The following is a 14,394-nucleotide window of genomic DNA, read 5'->3' on the forward strand; positions in this document are numbered from 1 at the left end:
GGATTTGGTTGGCCATTTTATCTGATAAAATGGTTGCCCAATCCATGATAAAAGAGTTAATTGCTGCTTCCATTAAAGGCACCATTTCTATGGAAAATCTAGCTGAATCAAAGGCTCCAAAGAGTCTACATATCATAGCACCAGCGTAGCAATAGTGAGAGGCTAAGGAGTCCATGGAGTACATACCAGAGGATTCATGCTTATGCTTGTTTGGGAAATGTCTCCATTGCTTAATAGGGTCTGACTGTACCTCATTCTCCTTGGCGAAAGCTTCTAAAAGTGCCTTGTTGTAATGTTTCTGGGGGTTTGGAAAATGATATATCTTCTGGACATCTTCTGCCTTGAATGTCCCAAAAATCCTTCCATCGGCTATAAAGAATGCTCTAGGTTATGCTGATACTCTCTATTACCCATCTCACCAGGTCATTGTATGGTAACACTTTTGCATGGGCTGCTATTTTGTGAAGGAGCTGGCTAAATGCTTATGAGTATTTTCTGATTTATCACTTGAATTAATCGTTCCTCCTACTTCTTCAATTTTGGTTGGATCCTCGGCTCCAAGTAGATTATATATACCCTCCCATGAAGTCTTGCCAAGGCCCAGACAGGTAGTATCAGCACCAACTTTGCTGGTTCATCTTTCGCTATGACGGGGACCTTTACTTTTCGAGATTTCTTAGACATTTTTGCTGGACTGATGATTTTAGATTAGCTCTGCAAAATGAAATAGAAGGAGTAATAGTAGAAAAACTTGTTAAATGCTAATACACAATGCACAAGACTAACAATTATTAAGCGTAATAGATGGTACGAATGTAGGATATATTAAGCCACCACGGATGAAATCTTTGAAGTATTCAGCCATAACTGCTCCTTAATGATTTCCCTGTAACTTCCAACGTGAAACTTTAATGCCGTAATGGTATGTCGCATCGTAAATTTACAAAGGTCCTTTTTAGAATGGATATTGTGACTCCCCGATCTACGATTAGCGATAATCGCATATCGCAGATCGGGAGTTACAAGTGCCATGCTTAAATGGTTCCTCTACATGGTTGCGATTGTGATCGGTGGTGAGCTGACATGGGGAGGCAGCATGCTTTAAAATTGATAAATCGTTTAAATTTTCTTTATAATTGACTTATAACTTTAAACCGCATATGTTCACAATACTTCATATTTTACCTTTATCGAAAGCACGCTATATGATAATGAAATCACATCGAAAGATTTCAAAGGATTTTTTGGGATGTGTCTTATGATTTTAGCGATGTGCGATTACGATCAGCTTATTGCATCAGAGGTTTTCCATGCAACACATGAGACAGTTTCTTAACGAGTAGTGATATGCGATTTCCGATAGAGTTATCACATCGACGGATCTCAATGGAACACTTTAAGTCCACCGTTGAGATAAAGGATGCAGCGATGGGACAATTCGCTTTTATAATTATTTCCTTTGATAAAGCTTTTTACAATAAGGTTTTATTATGAATCAGATTGGATCGGATTTTCTTTAAAGGACTTCCATGGGTTCAAAAGTTTTGCAAATTGCGATCTAACCTACCTTGAAAGCAAATTTTATATGACCTATTATAAAAAATTATTTTCAAATGTTTTATTGATTTTATTTATATTCTAAAGCGGCCCATTTCTTATTAAAGTATTATACTAAAATTTTTGAAATGAGAAGAGTTGTTATATAGCACAAACACATTCTCATCAAAGACCACCACCCTTATCTCCAAACAATAGGCCCGCATGCTAATCATTAATAATGCGTGGTAATGTCCCCCGTAATACGATAGTTGCCTTGAAACTTGCTTCTTGATGTGCTCTTGGAGAGTTGACCGTGATGAATTTTTCCGTAGAAGCACCCCCATCGGGGACTTATGAACATAAAAACATTCACACATAACTTCACATTTTACGAATAAAACAATTTTTACAAGCGTATTTTCCCTAAGTCCTTCGTCATTTTCCGTATCTCGTCATCTTTCTAAACTTTATAAACACATGCCATATCTCATCGTGTATCTACACAAGCTCTTAACATGTGTCGGTTTATATGACATTCCATGTTATTTGGTGGTAAGCAATATTTTCTATGCTATTGGGTATTTAATGTCTCTAAGACAGTATATGACAGTACCAGATGCCATGCTAACCATTCTATGAAATGGATAGCAGCCATCCACCATGCTATGCATCTAAAGGTACATCTGAGATGTGACGCGCTGAGCATGCATGTTACTCCATGTCTTCCAATGGCTCCATTTTTCTGAGCACGCAGAACCTGGAATTAATAAAACAAATGTAATCATTGGCTTGCTATATAACTACATATTCTATGAAATATGGACGACGGACAATCAATGGAATGCGAGATACGGCCATAGGAATTTGAATTTATATTTACCACTCGGAATTTGAAATTTGAAATTATATTTACTGCTCAGCCAATGTTTTCTTGCAGTTGATAGTTATTTCTTGTCATTATGCGAACATCGAAATGGCTTAGGTTCTATAGCAGGTCGAGCCTAGTGGGTATCTGACCATTGAGCCTATCACGATTCGAGTCCTGCACACCACAATGTCGGGCAATGAGCGAGAGCTGAAGGTATTTCACATGTGAATCCGTTGTTGAATAGAATGAGCTTTGCAAGGCTACATGCCACGCAGAGACCCAGAGGAATCGGCCCTACTAGACGGTTGCCCGAGGCATCCAGGGAATTGAGCTTTTGGTTTTTTCCAAGCTTCCATGGGAATGTGTCGGTAAAAGAATTAGTTGAGATCATTAGTGTTTCTTGCTTGGGAAAGTCTGTGACTCTACGCGAAACCTGACCTGTCATGCGGTTGATCATCAGGTTCAGGAGTCTCAGAGGTTTGAGCCATATGAAGGTCTCCGGAATGGGGTCAGTGAGTCCATTTTGGGACAGGTCTAGGTCCCAGAGTACGGGGAGGATTCCCAGCTCTAGAAGAGTCAGGTCTCTCAGATTGTTTTTAAAGAGATACAATGAGTGAAGGTTTCGTAGTTCGCTTTTTAAAGAGATACAATGAGTGAAGGTTTCGTAGTTCGCTTAATTCGACCGACAGAGTCCCTGAGAGGCCTGAAGGTGCAATGTCCAGGTATCCAAGCTTGGTCATGTGGCCTATTTGGCGGGGGATTTTGCTAGAGAAGGAATAGTAGCCGATCTCGACGTGCTCCACATTGCTGAGTTTCCCCAATTCCGAAGGGAGAGCCCTTGTGAGATTATTGCCCGTGAGATCAAGAAATGTGAACGTGGCAATCGAGCCGAATGAGGATGGAATTCATCCTTCGAAGAAACTCCCAGCTAAATTCATACATAGGAGAAGGGCAACTGTGCAAATTCTATGGGAATCAGACCGTGAAATTATTGTTGTAGGCATTGAATTCCACTGGGCTTTTGAGTCGAGAGATGCTAATGGGTCAATGGCTGAGGAATTCGTTCTGGCTGATGTCTAGCGATTGAAGTTCACTAAGATTGAAAATGGTGGGCTGGAACCAGCTAGAAAAAAAATTGGTGCTCAGATTCAGAGTCCTGAGGTCGGATAACAATTGAAATTGGGCTAAAATTACTCTGTCGAGTTCCTTGTTTGAGAGATCCAGGCTAGTTATCACATTGTTGTTGTGATCGCAAATGATGCCTGACCAGAGGCAAGGATTTGACGGGCTTTGTATGCGGCCCCAGTCTTTGAGACTGTCGGATTTATCGATGATACCAGAATTGAGAGCCAAGAGTGCCCGCGTCTCAACATTGTGAACATTATTATTTCCTGAAATAACAAACTGCATTACAGAGAGCACAAGCATCATAGCAATAGCCAACTTTAAAGCAATCATAATTTTTTCTCTTCACAGAAACTACTGCACTGCAAACTATTGTGCAAAAAAGCCTTCAAAATATAAAAGCTGAACTAGTTTGTGATAAAATTCTACCACTTTGCTAAGACCATAGGACAACCCAATAGGGAATGTTTTATATATTTTGGTACAGATCAGAACAATGTAGCTTTATGATTAATTAAATATATAGATAATCACAATTCGCCTATGCAGACCAGAAAATATATAATCCCAACTGGTTGCTGGCAAATGGAGATTCGCGTAGAACATGCCTTCTTGAAATTCTCAACAGAAGCAACAACCCAACATGTCTTTCATTATACTAATCATTGTTCACGATGAGTACGAGGACACGATTGGCCAGGTCACAGGGACTCATTCATTTAAATATAAATGATCGTTGGCAACCTTTGGATGCGAGAATATAGAATTCCCAAATGACGTTCCTGATCATGGTCCTGTCTGTGCTTGCCCTATATATATATATAATCTTTGAGTTAGACCATGGCTTTTTTGTGAGGCATATACTTTTCAAGTCTTTATATTAATGGAAGTAGTCATAATTGGATAGTGACATTTACTAATATAGTTGATTTATTGTATTATGAATATGCTTTGATTTATTGTAGTATAATGATTCAACACTAATAATGTTAAAGGACATTTCATATGGATAACCATAAATATTACATCCCAAATTGATTTAAGATAAAGCTTGTTTTGTTTATCATTTTTTCAATATTGGATACTTAGCATTTTTATGGTAAAATCAAGTACAAGGATAACCATACTCATAAATGGTAAAGGATATTTTGAAGTGGCTGAATAAGAACTTAGTTTTGGTCCCTATCTCATTAATATTTAGTTTTGATTTTTATTTCATTAATCTTGGGGTGTTTGGTTGTTTTTTTATGAAGCACATATGTACCCATACTTAAAGTATAGGAATTTCCATTTGAATCGGAAAGATATTCAAAACCTTTAAGAATTGATGGTTACAAATTTTGCTAAAAATGGTCTCCATGATATAGGGCTCGGCAAAAAATTTCTAATGCTAGCTAAACGGTCTCCATGATAAAGGGTTCGGAGAAAACTTTCCGACGCTAGCTAAACGAGTTCAAAGAGATGTCGTATGAAGAATTTATAATGTTCTAAAGTTTTAAATAAATAGAGAAAAAGTTTGCAGAGGTTCACGTGGTAGTACAAACACTGACATGATAGCGCATTGGAAAAATATCTGGGAGTATTGTTTTACTAGTGATGATGTGGAAAATAATGCCCCAATTAAGAGCAACACATAACACAAGTGATGATGTGGAAGACAATTCTCCAATTAAGAGAAGCATGTGGCACAAGTGATGATGTGGCAAGAACAACTAACTCGACATGCTGATGTAGCATGCAGATTTAGCAAACATGCAAATTTGACAAAGTGGTTATGTAACATGTGGACCAATCAAACGCCACTACGTGGTAGCCTCTGAATGGCAAAGAAGGTCCAACCAGACAACAATGATATGGAAAAAGAAACAGACTCGACATGCTGATATAGCATGCAAATTTGGAAAATACGTAAATTTGGAAAAGTGATTGTGCAACATATAGACCAATCAAAGGCCACCATATCGCAGCCTCCGAATGGTGAAGAAGGTTCAACCAGACTTTGTCAAGGGTATTATTGTTAATGGTAACAAATCCTGAATGAACCACTCTTTCTGATGATCTAGATGGATGGGACGGGTTAGTTTCCCTACAAAATCTTCGAATATTTACAGGCACTCCCATGCAGATTCTCCTTCCTTCTATTTGATGTCCCACAACTCAGTCAAAGTCTGTTGCTAAAACTAGGGAAATTTAAATTCTTTAATGAAGTCTTCTTCCAATATGTCCAAGGTCAAATTTTGAAGGCTTGGTATAAACTTGATGTACAATATAGGGGGTCTTCCCCTCAATGTAGTCTAAAACTCAACCAACTTAGTCACGTCTAGAGTTGGTCTGGACCTCCAAATGACATCACATGGGTACCAATTTTTTTCAACTTCTTCATCTCATCGGCCCCGAAACTTACGGTATCGAGTGAAAGATATCGCTATATTACCAACTATTGGAGTAAGACTAGATAAAACTAAAACAAACTCGTTTGGACCAGGTTGCGAAAAAATCACCAAATTTTGTTGACTACCACTAGAGGAATTACCAAATATATCTACTTTGTGAAAATTGTGAAACTTCATAGTCTTAGAAAGATTAGAGAATAAAATTACTAGATTTAAATAAATCTCAAGGGGAACAGATGGAGGAGAACCAATCATGCTACTATCTTGTTGAATACTAATTTCATGGCAAGGAGTGTCTCCTTGTAACAACTTATGCATAAAAAATTCATGTATTCATCTATAGGTGTAATAGGGTCGATCACTACGATCTTTTGGTATGGTATTTGGGCTTCACCTCATTCCTGATGGGCATCATAACCACAACTTTGTTCTCCTAAAAACCTTTCTCTAGCTTCCTTTCCTTTGCTAGAACTCTCACTTCCTTTCAACCCTTTCTTCTGCAACTTTGGGTTGTCCAACAATTCCTCTATTTGCTTTAACTCTTCTTGACTCCTTCTTGTCTCCTTCATATTTATCTCCCTCCATTCCTTAGATATATCATCCCTTCTTGATACCCTAAAATCTCTATCACTCCAACTTTCTTCCCCTTCCACTGCAACTCTTCCCTATATTTTGCAATAGGTCATTTTCTCCCCCAAGATCCTCCCCCTAGCACGAGGGTTTTAAGCTCCCATGTTGAGTTGAGGGGAAGGGTAGAAACCTTTCCTCTACCAATAGGATCTTTATCCACAAAGGGATTCCTTCAACAATATTAATCTAAACCCAAAAATGCAAAATTCTTTTGCTTTCGAGGAAGACCGATGATTTTCTACAATAAATTCAATAATATACCCTTCCAATGTAGTTTTTACCCAAAAATAAACAACCCTGGTAAGTTCGTGATCTAGGCAATGTAACACAACCATATATGATGAAGTATAATTCTAGTAAACTTGACTAGAACCTCGATCTCTTAAATACTCCCGCAACCGTCACAACCTCTGATATAGATTTTTGAGTAAGTCAACCCAAAATATTTTGTACTAGTCACTAGTAGGCTCAGATAAAAGGATTTCTTCATGAATCCAATCAAGCTTCTTCAATTGTCACTATTCTTGTTGACGAATGAAAGAATAACACTTTTCCTCCCACCATGTATGAATACTTCTCTTTAAGATCCTACTCACAATTATCAGAAAAACCTTGTTTAAATTTCAAGGTCTCGGTAATAGAACCATTTGTTAAAAAAAATAATGAAAATACTACGGTTCTGCTTTAGGGGCCAACAAAATGGTTATGTCGTAGTCTATCCTACGCTTTCATTTTAAATTTTTTGCAAGAGAAGAAGGTCCCACCCAAAGTGCTACTAAGAGTTTTAAGTATGGTGACGAGGTTTTGTGAATGTGATTAAGTTCATTTACCATTTAAATAAGTTATTAATCATCGCAAGGAAGTGATCTATTAATTAGGAAATAAAGAAAAAAAACTAAACAGAGATACACTAGACACATTACACCAGATATTTCCATACAAACTGTCCCATTTCATTAAATTAGGTTAGATAATAAATTACAACCTTATTCCCATTGATCCACAAAGTTATATCTATGACTAATAAAATAAATCTTATCAAAGTGACAATTATAGATACAAAATACCATGATCATAGCAAGAATACAATTTCCGAATGCGTGTCAATTCTCTCCTTTGGTTTCTCTCTCTTTGTGTCTTTTTTTGTGTATGTTTCTATCTTGTAACTCACCTTGTGACTTCTTTTATGGATTTGGCCTATTAACATCGTCAATTACCCTACTCCTTTGATATTGTGAAACTTAACTCCCATTCTTTGACGAAATCAATCTAACATCATTCCGACAAAATCAATCTAACTACTGCTCACTTGATGTGGTCAATTTTTCTTCCATGCTCACTTGAAAATTTCCAACTATAATAGCTTGATCCATATATCCTCTTTCCAGTTCTCACTTTCTTCTTTCTGCCAACAATTTTCGATCAAAATTGATCAATAAAAAATTAAATGACCCAATAGGATAATAGCCCAACAATGGGTCTATGTAATTAAAATTGATGCGACAACAATTTGGAGTATATTTTTCATATATAAGAGGGAATTACCTCTAGAGTCAAGCCCAAATGATCTCCCACTAAAATATAAACACTTTTTGTCTCGTTCGGGGAAAGAAACTACTTCTAAATAAAATAAATAAGAACTTGAAACAAATCATAGTGAATCTATGGTTACAAGGGTTATATTTCACATTTTCCCTTCAAAACCTAGGCTTGGGGCTTCACAAATCCTTGAAGAATATAGCTGCAAATTAATTCTAGATATGACAAGACCTTAAAAAACCTTCAACAACAAATGTTAGAGTAATTTATAGTATACACAAGAGGGACAATTTATACTTGGGATGTTAGATGATGCAAAAATAGTGCATATCCCAGGACATCAACCTTTGAAAATGAATATTTTTGGTACTTTTATCTTTTAGAAATTTTTTCTATTTTTTTTGTTTTCTATTTTTATGGATTTTTTAATAACATAAATAAATAAAAAGACAAGAAATTGAATTTTGTAAAAAAAAGTGGTTGGTTTTTGGCTTTAGCGCTAATGGCTCATCTCCATTGAGGCTTAATTGGGTCAATATGGATGCCCCTCTTAAGTTGGTTATCTAATTCTTGTGGATTAGGACAAGAGGATGGTACCCTGAGAGGTTAAATTAACCTGTTTTCTAATTAAGACAATTTGTGAAACCAAGACCCACTAGAATGGATCCCTCCAAGGAGAAGCATTCAACCACATAATTAATTACGGAATGGAATAAAATCAAACCCTTGTTGAGGCACCTCTAGGGTATGGCCGAATAAGGTAATTTAATGCTTACCTCACACCAACAAAGGAGAGGTGAGACATTTATCCTAGATGTCTCCCTCCAAGTGACAATGTTTCCCTTAAAATGGATTGATCTTGATAGTCTTCTAGCAATATTGAATTATCACAATATTATCTTAATATTATGAAGAATAACCAAGAAAAAGATACTTAAAATTTTCCACCAAAGGTTCGTGGAAATATTGCATTATGGCACAATGATCCCAACAATTACAACAATTTGGGAGGAGAGGGAGCTCTCATATTCATAGATGAGGCTTTTGACAACTATCTTCCTTTAAATCCTTAGTTTATGCTAAGAAGCATTAAGAAGTATTAACTTGTTATCCACAACATACTTGAAGACTAAGTCATTACATTAAAATTCATCATTACATTTTTTCCCCTACCCTATACAAATTGATTGATAGATCGGTAAGAGCTTGACGTTCTGGTCTTTCCTACTTGAAGCACACTGCAAGATGTATGTATATATGTGTGTGTGTGTGTATGCAAATCCTCCTTCTTCCAAGGTTAATAAAGATCCAATGTTCTCCTTATCTTGCTCAATGTTTTGTAGAGGAGGCTCAACATTCAAATATTAAGTAGAAAACTCCTTTAATTTGCTTGGCTTTCATTTGAATTTACTTCATTTAATTTGTTAGGGTTTTCTTTCCTTTCTTCTTGGATTGAGAATGTTCCATAGATGCTTTATTGAACTGATTTGACCCTTTTTTCACTTGTAGAAGGTACAAAATTTCCACATTTAACCCCATTACTTCCCCAAGGAGAAGTTAACCCCTCCACGGGGGCTTCACTCAATGAACTTTTGTCATATCACGTGCATTCATGGCATACTAAAAAATACTCCTAATTTGGATATGTATTAGAAAATACCTCTAAAAATCACATTATTTAACTCCCTACCAATACAAACCCAATACACCTTCCCAATTTAAAAAACCTCTACTTTCACTAGATATTGTAGATCTCCATTTTTTCATTAACATTTTCTATACCCTTTTATACTTTTTCACTAACTTTGATCTCCATTTTTTATACCTCCCAATATAAAAACAATTTACGTCCTAATATATGCTCAATATATTATTTCATTCTTTCCTCAATATATACCCCCCAATATGAATGCACATGGTATGGTATTTCTCCCCTAGTGAAGCCCCCATGAACCCCTCCCAAGGGATTAAAATCAATTAGAAAATGAATTTTGAGTAGGGAATTTTGGATGCTCTAACTTGGAGTTAATTTGTAATTACATGAAGAGTGTAATAGGCCTATTTCTTGCCTTGGATAATAAAAATAAATGCCTCTTGGATTGTGAAATAATTGTGTATTTTGAGACTGCCATGAAAAATGAGGACCATGGCCAAAGTGGTGTGCATACAGAAGATAAATATTTATTGTGGGGAATAAAAGTTACATGTGCTAAGATAATAATGAAATAGGTGTTTCCACCCTTACATAGTCTGATAAGTGTTATAGGGACAATAATAATAAATGTTCCTATAATCCATGCGTCCTAATAGATCCAAACCACACTATCTCCAAAGTTTGGTCCAGACATATGAATTCCCATTAAGGGAAGGAGTTGCCACCCACTAGGGAATAGTTACAACAAGCATCATAGATTCTTATATAATGAAGATGGGGGCTAATAATACTAAGTCATTTTTGTCCACCCAAGGGGAACTAGGATAAAATTTGTACCCTTCATATCACATGGCCTACAAGGTCATAAAATTTCACACGTTTGGGTTTATAAATTGTGTTTTCTTTAGCTAAAAGAAATTAGGGTACCCTTGTTGAAGGAGGGGTAAAAGGCTCAACCTTTTAGGATGCAATGAAAAAGGGGCCCTCAGGTGACTCTGTTGGGTGTCGCCATGGCCTTTTCTCTTTAGGTGGTCCCTATCCCTACCATTGATATCTCTATCTCAATGAGATGCTAGTCTTGTTTCTTTGATAAGGATGGTATTATCTATTTTTTCACTAATATGTGGCCTATATTGGTATGTTTATATAGCTAGGAGCCCCTTCTATTAAAGAAGTATTATATTTATTCATGTGCTTAGGGGAATTTCATCATCAAATTTGATGCAATAGTTGGTAAAGACTTTATTCTCCACTCTATCCCATAGTTCTGTAGTATGTTGGAATTTCCATGAAACTATGATACCCTACCTTTAACCCCTCCTTGTGTTGATTATCCTTATTAACCCTATGGGAAAGGCTTTGTAATAATCATCTTCAATTATATCCTCATTTGATCCTCTCTAATATTGAAAATGATATTAGAAAAATCCATTATTGCATCTTTGAAAAATTAAAGAAGGGTCACATATGACATTTGCAATGATAGGTGTTCAAATGGATATTTTAGAAGGCCTCGCTCAAGAGACTTAGCTAGATATAGGAAAAATATATTTGGAGATATGTTCGGAATGTGTTATCTTCTTTGCATGACTATCCCCATGTCTTATACAATTTTTTGGGAATAGTGAGGGGGCTACAGGGGGGTAGTAGCCCCCTTTCATGGGGGTTTGAAGGTAGTTCCCTCCCCCCCCAGATCCAAAAAAAAATAATGGTGGTTTTTTGCACATCGTTTTTTGCTAAAAGTGGTTTTGTGGTATATGGAGCTTTTGCCCATGGTTTTTCTAGTTTCAGTTAAAAAACTACAATTGTATTCTAATCTATGGTTAATTTATTGGTGGTTTATGGATGTCGTGGGATATATATTGTGTTATAACACTATATCGAAAAATATATTAGAAAAATCTTATTGGTTTTCCGAGTTTGGGTTTCTAGGATAAAATATTTGTGTTAATGTGTGTTTGCAATTGAGTATTTTCTATTTAATTAAGAATCTATGTGCAATAATTAATTGTATACAGTTAAAACCTACAAAATAGAGGGTATATTAATTGGGTCGATACCATGATGTGGCATACAAGCATTCTTTCAACACAATAATAAGAAGGACCTCAACAACAAACATCATCTCAGCAAATCAGAAGAAAAACATGGCATAACTGCATCATTTACCTCCACTTTAAGCGATGGCTAGAAAATGAAAATCTCAGCTAATAAAATGGACTGCACCACTAAATTCGTGGTGCAAAATTGTGTCAAACGACTATAAAATTTGCCCCTTTATGACACCATCAAATTTTCGACCATGGGGAATCTCGAAGATTCCCTAAAGATTCTTTCCCAAGGATGGCCAAAAAATTTGCTACTTGAATGAATATTCTGAGCTTACTGATACACTCCCTATGAAATTTTATGAAAAATTACAATAAAGTTGGCATCATTTGGCCTCGGTAAAAAATTAGTCTCCAAAGGAATGTTTTATATTGCACAAGATTATGTAATGATTCCTTACTATTGGATGCCTGAATTTTTGTTGCTTAGATGGGGAAACAGATCACAAAGTTGGACTCCTAGAGAGAAAATGTGCAAAAATGACTATAAAATTGTCAAATTCTGACATTGGCATCTCTAGCCCTCTAAGGGAATCTTTTTAGCACCTAGTGGATTTCCTCGCTTATGGTTCCACTGTCCCTACCACTTATGGATCCACGCCCAGATCTCCGCTGCCCTCCCTAGGAAAATGGATTGAGATCTTATATAATTTTTTTGGCAGATTAGCCAAGTTATGGGCCATTGGCCCAATGGTTAAGCTTGGAAGATTTGGTGGGGGCGGATAGGCTTCAAACCTCGTCCACCCCATATATGGCAGATTGTTTTGATTTGTTAACACGACAATTAATATTAGAATTTGTTTTTGTTAAATTTTCATAGGGGTACATTTTTCTTTGTTTTGATAATTACTTTTCATCATTAATACAATAAGTTTACCCCATATCATCATGAAATTATCCAGATCTACACCATTATACATCATCATATGCAATTATATAGAAATAACATGATCATTATCATCATCAATGCAACATAACATAAAAGGAATAGTAAAAGAAAAGCATGCACACACATAGAGACAACAGGATTGGTCTGAGACAAGGGAAAAACCCACTATGGGGAAAACCTTTGCAAATATTCTTATTCTTAGATTGTCATCAAATGATTTAGAAAAAGAGAGTACAATGATCCATAACTTTATCTATGCAACAAAAAAAATACGATATCCATGAAACGGATCTAATCATGCTTGAAAATAAAACCCTGATTCTGATGAATGTAATATGTTGTCACTGACTATAGATGACTGCTTGATACTACTATCAGTGTGTTGAACACTACCAAACACTAAGCGGAAACTTCAGAATAATGAAATCTTATCTTTGAGTCTTAGACGCAGGGAGGAGGAGTTGTGTGAACATTTATAATAGACCTCGGCACTCTCTGTGAACTATATGCCAGTGTCTATGGAAACCTGAATGCTCCCAAACCATTATGTGCATGCGTCTAGAGACCAACTCACTAGATGTGCTAAAAAATCCTTGGACACTCTCTTATAGTTATTGTGCATGCATTCGGGACCTCGTAGACCCTCTCAGGACCACTCTATGCGAACGTCCAGGGACCGACATCTCCAGATCTGCCTCTAGAACCTTGGACGCTCTCATAACATTCTGTGCCAATGTCTATGGGTCTCCAGTTCTCTCATAGGCTTGTGTGCAAGTGTCCAGGTACTAAAATGCCTAGTTTTGTGCCAACATCCAGGGCTAGAAAGCCCTAGATCAGTGTGCGCTTTGATCTTGAGATTGCAGACCCTTGTGCGAACTTTCCTCCGAAAAACATATGCAAACCAAGACAATAAGAGAATAGAAGATGGCTTGATTGAATGTGTCTAAATGAGCTTAAGGTATATTCTATTTATAGGATTTCATGAGGGTCCACTTGGGGTTAAGCAATTACCCATGTGGTTAGGGCTGACCCATTCCTTAATACATGTATGAATAAAATAAGTCATAACGCAACTTCCGCTTGACCAAATTGGGTGATATTTAGGACGATTTCGGTCCTCTTGAAAATAGGAATATAATGAAATCATTATCTCAGTCATTTGAGATGTCTAAGGTGGAATTTGTCCACAGTTTCAAAAATTAATGCTCCCTCTCAACTAGGGAGAATTCCACCTACCAATATCTGTCCATTGATCAATATGCCATTATGGAACCTTCAAGTGTCATCACATATCATCACAGATCATCTCTATCATTATGCACCATTGTTGGTTCACATATTTAAATTTTCATCACAGTGCATCTTAAAATTTTCATTGGTCTGCATGTATAACCATTTTTCACTAGTCCGGAACATTCAGGTTATCAAACGCACCGAGCTATATTTTTTAATGTTACTTTTGCAATGCATTTGGTAGATATAAATGCACTCAGCGTAACCTAAAATTATATGCACCAACGTATAATTTATAGCTTTTCCCAGCACATTTTCATTTAGAAAACACATTGCAAAATAGTGGTGTGTTATGTTCACACAACAAACGACAGTGCACCTTATAAATTTATAGGGTGGACCATTATTAGTGCGAG

Source organism: Pinus tabuliformis, chromosome J (genome assembly GCF_031772625.1).
Source record: "Pinus tabuliformis cultivar Carrire ecotype Pingquan chromosome J, CPIR1, whole genome shotgun sequence".
Taxonomy (NCBI): Eukaryota; Viridiplantae; Streptophyta; class Pinopsida; order Pinales; family Pinaceae; genus Pinus; species Pinus tabuliformis.